This window comes from Thunnus thynnus, chromosome 10 (genome assembly GCF_963924715.1).
Source record: "Thunnus thynnus chromosome 10, fThuThy2.1, whole genome shotgun sequence".
Classification (NCBI taxonomy): Eukaryota; Metazoa; Chordata; class Actinopteri; order Scombriformes; family Scombridae; genus Thunnus; species Thunnus thynnus.
Window position 1 is genome coordinate 11,105,274 of NC_089526.1, and position 10,808 is coordinate 11,116,081.

A 10,808-nucleotide genomic window follows, 5' to 3' on the forward strand; every position below is an offset into this window, starting at 1 on the left:
CGTGTGTATACGTGCATGTATGACTCAACCACAGCCACTGAATGGTAGCACGGCAAGTCTGATCCTGTTAATACGTACATTTCTCACAAACACTTAAGCATCCTCTAATCATGAATATCAGGATGCTATCATGATACAGACAGTAACTTTGCATCAATGTCGTCCATGTGATCTATAAAAGAATGATTTTACTTTTGTTGCACCGATTTGTGAAGAAACCCACATTGTCCTGATTGGCTGTAAATTTTCTCTGTTTTCCCAACAGGGACTTCAGGCACAGCTGGTTCTCACTTTGAGAAGTGGAAAGTACCCTTTTTTGCATCATTGTGCTCATCCCCCTTTTTTCAGTTTCTTGCTCTGTCCTCCTCACATGTGAGAGGAAGCTAGCTCGCCAACAGTGTCAACTGTCTGGGTCTTTGGTGCAGCGCTGGGGCTCCTAGGTGTGACGTGGCCAAGCCTTGTTCTACAAATTTGTCTTTCTGAAGATGACTGGAGATGATTGATGGTTTGTGCAGGTGTCTGTCACTGACATTATCAGTCATGAGCTTCTTTTAGGAGGACAGAAAATGAGGAAATGGTTTGTTAAACACCATCTTGTTTGTGCATCTCAGGTGTAAACATATATAATAATCTCAAGTAGGGCTGCAGCTGAAATCTAATTTAAAACAAATGTAATGTGCATTCCTTCTGCAGTGTGCATGCTCACCCTGTAAATTTACTTGCAGCATTCCTTTGGGTTCAGGAATGAATAAAGGAGGAAATCCAGATACAATGTGCTGAACTTACAACTTTGAACTGAGGAACAACACTGACATTATGACTCTTATATTGTGAACATTAACAACAGATAGACACAGTATAGAAAGTTATTATAACTACATGGTGCTGATCAGAATGACGTGCAAAACATAGACTGTAATGTTTTCTCCTATATCTCTTCCATTATTCCGGCTGCAGGTACTCTTCAGTTAGATCACTGGTGTAGAGATTTTTTTTTTTAAAATCCTTTGATAGCCATTTATTGCCTGAGGAATTAGACAATTAGACAATCAGACAAAGCTCTTTCTCAGTGAAACTTGAGGACATTATTCTCTTCCATCCTTGCAGACCAGTACTAATTAAAAATAAACAGCAGCTGCCTGCTGGACACCCACCAGGCTGATGGTTCCTGGGGCCACAAGATCAGTTTCTACCATCACGAAGAGGAAAAAAAATCCTGCACCCTCATTTTGCATTTGAAAGTAAACTGGCAGAGGCCCGTTTCATGGAAACATCATAAGTAGCCCCACAGCAGGGTTCTGACCCAGAGTCATATATTTGCTCGCTGCCTCTGTCAGCACCCTTCGCTCTGTACTTTGCTCTCAGATTCTCATTTTGGAGGAGGTGTTTGTTCAGCAATAAAGCAGCTGACCCAAAGTTGGCAGAAGTCTACCTCTCCTGCTTCACCACATCTACATAAGCCATCAGATGTTGTTTTGTGTAGTAAAGAAGTGTCAGGTTGCATATTGCGTAGTAACATCAAGTGGCTCCAGACGTCTTGGGTTTAAATAGTCCTGCAGAAGTTTTGTTCTCCCACTGATATTGCCAAATAAGGAAACTGTTGGCATCAATAAAGCCGAGGGGTTGGCATGGAGGAAAGTAAGCTGGTCCTGGTTATTTAAAATTGCTTTGGACTTGATTTAATTCATGAACTTGCATAACTCAGATCCAAAAACAGTAGGTACAGCCAAGATAGGTTACAGTGAGCCAAAGAACTGGTATTTGTAGATGTTGCCACACACATATACACCCTACATATACACATATGTGTTCTCATGTAGTTTTTGGCACTGCATGGGTAGCGCTCAAGACAAAGGTTCATTCTGCAAAAGAAGCTTGACAGAATATCAGACTTTGTGTTAAAGATGGGTTTTTCTCAGAAGAATTGAATGGATTAATTCAGTGTGCAGACTGTTTGTCAACATTTTTTGTGTTGATGATGCACATTGCAGTGGATTATGAGGAGGAGCACAGAGTGTTTCCATGTGTATCTTATTCTCCTTAGAAAACCAACACCAAATGACTTATGGTACAAGAGGAGGCTGATTATAGGTTATGCAAGCTTGCAACATTTTCTTAGTCTAGGTTCAGTGAAAAGATAAAAATATAGAGATATGATTATTTATTTTGTGTAAAACCAACCAGCACCAAGTGACACACATGCATGGTATCATGCATCAGAGTCAGAGGAGCTTTGTCAAGTATGTGGGCCAGACATTTGGCACCCTTCAGCATTTCATAGGAAGCAGTCTTTATTGATGTTTATTTATTCCTTGTTAAAAATGGATGGTGAAGTTATTGCACTCTGTTGCACAAAGGAGAATTGTCCTCTATTTTTCCTTTTCCACTAAAAAAAAAAGACATGGAAAGAGGAACACAGTACCAAAAGTCCTCTACATGTGTTCTTCATCTGGTGTGAAAAAGGCACTAAACCAACGTTCTGTAGAGGAGACAATCTCAGTAGGCCGTGAGGGCTGTGGGAGGATAAAAAGACACATTGAGAACATTTGGATGAGGATTGAGATCTAGGGGTCCAGTGCCAAGGTACTTCCTTATTATAGCATTCCCCTGCAAAGCCAAGCATCTTTGCACACCATGATCATAAAACCAAATTTCCCAAAGTCACGCATAATGCTTGTACAGACGTAGAGGAGATGTCCAACTTGTGCAAGAAGTTTCATGTCAATCTGACTACTTTCTTTATCAAAGCCATTTCTCTCAAAATATTCTCACAGTGATGATTTAAAAGTATGATCAACTTGTACAGGGCAGATGGCCATTACACGATTTGGCTGCTCTAAGCCAAATGTGATTTCACAAACACTTAGTTAGTTACTTAGTTAGATAATATAATAAAAATCAAAGATTTCGTGACTTTTGATATAGAAGCACTGCACAAAAGCTTTGTTTATGGTGCCTACGAAAAGTTTAGCAACAGTTGGTCATGTTGCCTTGAGGTCCTAGAAAAAAAACAATTCATAGATGCAGTGGTGAGAAAGTTTAAGAGGAGGTGAAGTTTGTGCCCTTCCAATGAACCTGACATGATTTCATCATGCAAAGCTTTAAGTTGTTTATGAGAGGAACAATTTCAGCGTGCCTTGCGAGTTTACAAAGGTGTAGTATGTCGCCATTGCTATTCCTGAAAGCTGAAAGCTTTTGAGCCCTTCAGTCTTGGATGTAATGCTGACAGACTGCTTGCTCTCTCTAACTCTGCCCCTCAACAGTCTCTCCTCTCAGCTGAAGCAGGAAGCTGTGAATGCCCTCATGTTTAAAAAAAAAGTGTGAGCTCGGAGATGTGTGTGAAGGAGCATGTGTGACAACGTGGCTGCTCTTTGCATTATGTGTAAAGAGTACATACACACTGTGTATGTGTCTGCAGCACAGATCAGACACAGAAGGGGAAATACCGCTTAAGTGAACTTTGGAGCTGAATCATAAGCCACAAAAGTAGCTCTGGATCCAGCATCTCTGAGCCTTGTAAAGACGTCAAGCAGTACAGAACAGAGCAGAACAGTGGTTCTATTCAAACCAAACCATTTTTCCCTGGCTCCAGTCTGAATGGGTATAAAATGAGATCACTCTTTTTTTGCAATCATAGAAATGTCAGAAAAAAAATGAAAATGAAGACAGAAAGGAAAGCATTTTTTCTGCCATCCAAAACAGCAGCTGAGCCTGATGTGTAGTTTATAGTTGAATGCAATAAAATTTCATTGTATAGCTGCGGAGGTGCAAGACAAGAAACTAAATTTTACTTATGTTGAAGCTGATGGGGCCTCATTTTTTCTTGGTGGAGTTGTTTCTTTTTGGAAGTGGAGGGGACTGGAAATGTTTCCCTAAGTGGAGCAAGAGTGGAGGAATAAATTCGTAGTATCCACTTTGACCCTCTTTTCCCCATCTTTCCTCTGTCACTCTGTTTTTTTTTTAAATTCCTCCCCAACTAGACAGTTCCTGAACTTGTACAAACAGAACATTTCAATGTGGGACACAGAGAAACAGAAGCACATTTCCCTCATTGAACTGACCCCATGAGAGAAAACAGGTGGGCTGACTCATCACAACCTGCACATACTCAGCGATCTTAGCCACAAGCTGGATTGTCTTCTAAGTATTTCAAGCTAATTACAATGTGTTTGAAAAGTAAATTATTTTATATTCCTCTTGCAGAAAACAAATGTGGCAAACAAATGCTTCCAATAAACTGCTTATATAGATAAGTGGTTGGATGGAGAAGCCACATACAACATACTGTGTATAATTAAGTCTATAAACACTTCTACAAGTCAAGTCAACTTAATTTTATTTATATAGTGCCAAAAAACAACAGAACATCTCAGGGCACTTTTCACATAAAGCAGGTCTAGACCATACTCTTTAATTTAGAGCGACCCGAGATTCCCCCATGAGCAAGCACTTGGCGACAGTGGCAAGGAAAAACTCCCCTTTAACAGGAAGAAACCTCAAGCAGAACTGGGCTGGTGGTCGGCCATCTGCCTTGACCGGTTGGGTTGTGAGAGAAAGAAGGAGGGGGAGTGGGGAGAGATAGACACAGAGAAGCACAACAATAATAATAATGAAAATATGATTAATAATAGTAGTGGTAGCAGTGGGCAAAAAGAGTACAGTGCATACTGTACATTCAGTCACACTGTGCAGTAGATTCTTGGGACATTATGGTTTAGGTGAAAGGCTACAACCTACATATAATTCTTGGCAAAACCCATGGCAAGGGACCAAGAATTCATTGTCTCTAACTTAGCACCATTTCAGAAGTTTAGTCAGCATAAAAAGCATTTCCCATGCGTGTGATACCAATGCTGGCATACTACCACCCATTAACAATATGCTTTTAGCTGCTGGCACTGCAAGAGCTTTTATTTATTCTGGAGAGATGGATGGTAAGATGGTAAAATAAGATCGATGGATGGTTAGCATTTTTCGAACCACAGCTAGTGCCAGCCAGTGATCCCCAAAACTTAAAAAAAAAGTTCAGAGATGTGAATGGGCTTGCCACAATTAAATAAATAAAACAAATTGTCATCAGCATATTGAGAAATGCATTATGTAGTTCCCTTCATATGGTATAATATGTGTTCACAAATCCACAATGAAAAAAGGAACACACACAAAGGCAAATGTGAAGAAACATGTAATTGACAGATTATCTGATGTTAAACAGCCCATAATGAAAACAGCATGATAAGCTAAACCTGCCTTAACAGGCCACAGCTTTGGCACAATGGTAGCTGCCAAAGCTGACTGAAAGAGCAGTGGCTTTTCAGGAAAACTACAAAGCAATTTGCATTTGTTGTGTGTGTGTGTCATTATCCAATACATTGTAGTAATAACTACATGTGGGAGCATTTTAGTGCAGCTGCTGATATTTGGTTGATAGTAAAAATATGCAAAAAAGGCTCAGAAAACAAACACTGGTCTAATTTCTAAACTCAAAGTGCCTCATAGTAAACATATGAAGCATGAAATCAAACCAGTCTTCATTTAATAATGTCATTATCTGAGCATTGGTTTGCTGTGAATTAAGCCTATCGTGTTTTCTTCCAAGCCAGATACTGATTGCAATGAGCAACATAAATAAAATGGTTCATTTGAGGCCAGCTATAATGTGATTGATGATAAATGTACAGTATAAGGCTACTATTATTACCATTTCTTCTGGGAATTATGTTAATATGTTATGACACATCACTTTCATCAAATTATGTTTACTTTAATATTTAGATGTTTTGCAGCTTACTGTAGCGCCAATCATGTCTCACTGTGTGATTGCAATCCACTGATGTATGTTTTTAGTATTTACTTGGAACTTGGAATATCTGATGAATAAAAAATGATATATTTTTAAAAAGTGTCTCCATCCACAGTGGCATGATTTTGTTGCCTAGCTGCAGGTTTAACTGGATTCTTTCAGCAGTGTGTCTCTCTCCTCCGCACTCCTCATGAAATCTAATTTACATCTTTCCTTCAGACATTTTCCATTACTTTCCAACATAATGGTTGAATGAAGTCTGTTTGACCGCTCCAGGAATTCAGGAAAGACTTCAAATTAGCATCTTTTCAGAGTTAGCCAACTCGTGTGGAACAAACTGACCTTTTGCATCCACACAAATGTTTTCAAGTCGTTTTCCACAAGAACTCTGTCCTCCCTTAAATGTCCAAACCAATAAGAAAACAGCTAAATCCTCTTCGTCTTCCCTGAACATACAACTGTGCAACCATTAAAGGCATTTCTGTCAAAATTTCTATTGCATGTTTTATCTAGTGTAGCTGTTTTTTGTGCCCTGAAACAGATTTCTAAACCCAATGAAACAATGAAGTTACATTTAAAAATGCAAAACTGCTTAAAAAGTAGGTCAACATTAAGATGTAAATATACTAAACAACCTGACTGCAAACTGATCATCTATTATTCCATCAGTAGCTGCCAAATTAAGTGTTAATTTGTCTCATATATATTTTATAAGAAGGTTTTATAATTACACTACATTGATGCAAATGAATACCTTTCTTGTCATTTGTATGTACTTTGAATGAAGCCTGTTGGTCTCTGGGAAACAATTATTTTCAGTTAAGTAACACAGTTTGAGTGGGAATCAAACCCAGATGGGATTCTGGCTCATCAGAGCAGATGGGAGCACCTCCAGGAAAAGAGCCAATCACCAAACTGAATACTTTGTTTCATCTGTTCATTTCTCAGATGTCCTGCCTGCTCTCAATTAAAAAAAAACTAGCTTCCACCAGTACAGCCGAATAGTCTGAAGGACTTGTTTGATTGTCATGACCACTTTGGGTGTGAACATGTAAAGGCTGGAAACAAATTGAGCTTCTGTTACTCTACAAACATGTTCATCTACTCTGCTTTTTTATGTTTTTCCCCCCTACAAATTTCTAGCAGTCATCCATATTTGGAGAACAGTTCTTGATGTTTTGGATAACGTTTCCATTTCACAATGCCAAAAGTATTTGTAGAGAAAGACAATTTAAAGCACATGGTCATCTTCTAATTTAATCCCCCAGACATTCACTCATACTCAAGAATACACTCTAAGGACTTTCATCTTCCGTATTGTCAGACTTCCCTGAATCAATATACACTGAAATAAAAAGGACTATCTCTTAGGAACAACCTTCTCCCATCATTACAGTCAGCATCTACATTATCATTATTCAAAAAACATCTTATAACACTTCATGGATTTCATTGCAATGCATCGAAACTTGCAAACAAACTTCTATGTAAATTGTACATTTCTATCAATTTTGTATTATCGCTTAGTCTTGAAACTTCGATGATTATGCAATCATTGTTTTTATCTTTTTTCTTTCTTATTTTTAAAAGTATGACTATTGATATCTATGTGGGGGAGGTATCTTCACAAAAATATTAAAATATTAAAAAAATATTTAAAATATACCTCTGAAAATGTCATGTCGTTTGATCCATTGCACATAATTTAGTCAGATTATCAGTCTGGATATTCATTTTATTTCAGTATCCAAACTACCTTTTTGATTTAATGTGTTTCCCAATGAGAAATAAACTAATACATAGTATCAAAAACAGTACACAAATAAACAGATATAAAAATAAAATGTTCTGAGATGTCAGCCTGACACCGATATGAATTCCTCTCCTACTTATACAGTATTGCTTGAAAGTATGTGAACCCTTTACTCTCTTTCTGCATAAATATAACCTAAAATGTGATCAGAATTCCATGCAAGTCCTAAAACTAGATAAAGAGACACCAGTTAACCAAATGAGACAAAAACCTTACACTTGTTTGATTATTTATTGAGGAAAATGATCCAGTGTTACATATTTGTGTGTGGCAAAAGTATGTGAACCTCTAGGATTATCAGTTCATATGAAGGGGAAATTAGAGTTGGGTGTTTCAATGGGATGACAATCACGTGTGAGTCTGGGAGGCCCTGCCTTATTTAAAGAAGAGAAATCTGGGTCTTCACTATCAAATTCTGAGCTTCACAACACAGGTTTGTGGAAGTGTATCATCGCTAAAACAAAGGAGATTTCTAAGGACCCTAGAAGAAGAGTTGCTGATACTCACCAGGCTGGAAAGGGTTACAAAACCATTTCTACAGAGTTTGGACTCCACCAGTTGACTGTCAGGCAGATTGTGTACAAATGGAAGATATCCAATACCATTGTTACCTTCCCCAGGAGTGGTCGTACAACAAAGATCAAACCTAGAGCAAGGCCTGTAATAGTCCACAAGGGAGAGGAGGCCACAACAGACCCCAGGGTAACATCTAGGAAACTAAAGGCCTCTTTTGCAGTGGCTACAGTCAATTTTCATGAGTCCACCATCAGGAGAACATTGAACATCAATGGTGTGCATGGCAGAGTTGCATGGAAAAAAGCCACTTCTCTCCAAAAAGAACATTGCTGCCGTCTACGGTTTGCTAAAGACCACGTGGATAAGCCAGAGGGCGATTGGAAAAATGTTCTGTGGATGGATGAGACCTAAATCGAACTTTTTGGTTTGAATGAGAAGCGTTATGTTTGGCAATGAGCAAACACTGCATTCTAGCATAAGAACTTTATCCCATCTGTGAAACATGGTGGTGACAGTATCATGGTTTGGGCCTGCTTTGCTGCCTCTGGACCACGATGTCTTGTAATCATTGATGAGGCTATGAGTTCTGAGTTGTACCAGCAAAGTCTACAGGAAAATGTCAAGGTATCTGTCTGTGAACTGAAGCTCAACAGAAAGTGGGTCATGCAGTAAGACAACGAGCCTAAACACACAAGTTGCTCTACCAAAAACTGGTTAAAGCAGAAGAAAGTTAATGTTTTGTAAGGTTCTGTAAGGAGGAATGGGCTGAAATTCCTCCAAGCCGACGTGAAGGGCTGATAAACAGTTACCAGAAACATTTGGTCAAAGTTATTGCTGCAAAAGGGGGTCACAACAGTTACTGAAAGCAAGGGTTCACATACTTTTGCCTCATACAAATATGTAAGATTGGATAATTTTCCTCAATAAATAAATGAATGAGTTAAATGTTTTTGTCTCATTTGTTTAATTGGGTTCCCTTTATCTGGTTTTTGGACCTGTGTAAATATATGATTATGTTTTAGGTCATATTTATGCAAAAATAGAGACAATTCTAAAGGTTTCACAAACTTTGAAGCAGCACTGTATATAAGAAAGCCAGTAGCATTAACATACTGTATGTCTTGTTGAAGGTCATATAAGGACTGCCAGCTTTACAGTGGGAATGACAAGAAGACTAGGCAGAAGACTTCACATTACAGTACCTTTATTCTCAAATTACTTTACCTCAAAGTAATGATGAAAAGCACATTTCTTCCCCAACAACTGAAAACAAACCAAAAATCGAGGAACAATAAACAACTTTTGAACCTTTACATCTCATCATCTATAATGAAAAAGCATTCTAAAAAGGACATATCTCAGTCCTGCTGCATTTGGCTGTAGTTGGTGTATGTGTGTGTGTTACAGTGTGACTCTTTTACAGATACAATGATTTCCCCACAGACCTAACTCATTAAATGTTAGAGCTCAGCTCTGTGGCTGTGACTCATCCCCTGGGGTTAAACCTACTGAAAAACAAAATAAGTCTGGCCTTTGTATTTTGGTAAACTGATGTTCTTCAACAGCAGTGATTAACATTGCATATATAAACCAAGGTCATGGTTTCATCTCTTTCTTGTTACTGTCAATGCTGTTAGCCCTGTTAGCTTAAGTGATGCACAACATAACCAGCTTTACCACAGTGTTCAGTTGTAAGGCTTTAAAGCTTTCCAGCTTACAAATATTGTTCCTTGGAGCAGTGGTTCTCAAAGTGGAGTCCTTGAAGGGGTACCAGGGGGTCCCCAGCAAAATAGGGAATAATTTATTTTCACTACAATTCCATCCATGAGTAACACAATGACAGAATGTTTGACTATTTTGGTCTTGGGTTTCATACACTTTCTGTAATAAAATATCTAAAAGCAAAAGTATTATCAGATGAGGGTCTATGGTTGAATTTGTGTCAGTTTAGATGTCCTTAATGTGAAAAAGTTTGAAAACCACTGACTTAGAGAGCATGTGGGTCCAGGCTCATCCGTATCTTCAATCATCCAGAAGATAATGTGCTACATAACAGTTCTTCTGCCAGTTCACACTGTCAGTTCTTCTCCCATCACACTTAGCCATGTGAAATTAATTGAAGTCAGTGTTTTCCTCCCATCCTAACAAACCACAGCTAGTGTCTTGTCAGTAATTTCTGTTTTCAACAGCCGATGAAAGGTCATATGAGGCTGAGAGTAAATTAGAGTGCAACAGTTACTCTAGAAAACAATTACAAAACAACCAAGTATCGAGTTGATTATTGGCCAGCTGGCAAAGTATTATCCACAGGAGTTCACACAGTCCTATTCAGCTATTTTCTTTACAAAATATTGGAGTACCTCTTCCAAGGAGATTATTCATACCAGATTGTATTGACATTGCTGACTAAATTGATTTTTTTGTAGTTCATTGTTTTTTTTGTTTACTTGAGTCAGTCTTCATCTACACTTAGTTGCTAAGTTGGCAGTCATACACTGAAATACTCAGTATTACAACTCATCCAAACTGCAGGGGCATACAGTTATCATATCAGATGACTGAAATTAGAAACAGACAAGAGGGACAGAGATGGAAAGCTGTCAGTTCCCACGTGGTGCCTATGGAGCATTGTGTAAATGTAGCCTGAGGGTAACACAGTCAACAAATCCAGTCAGC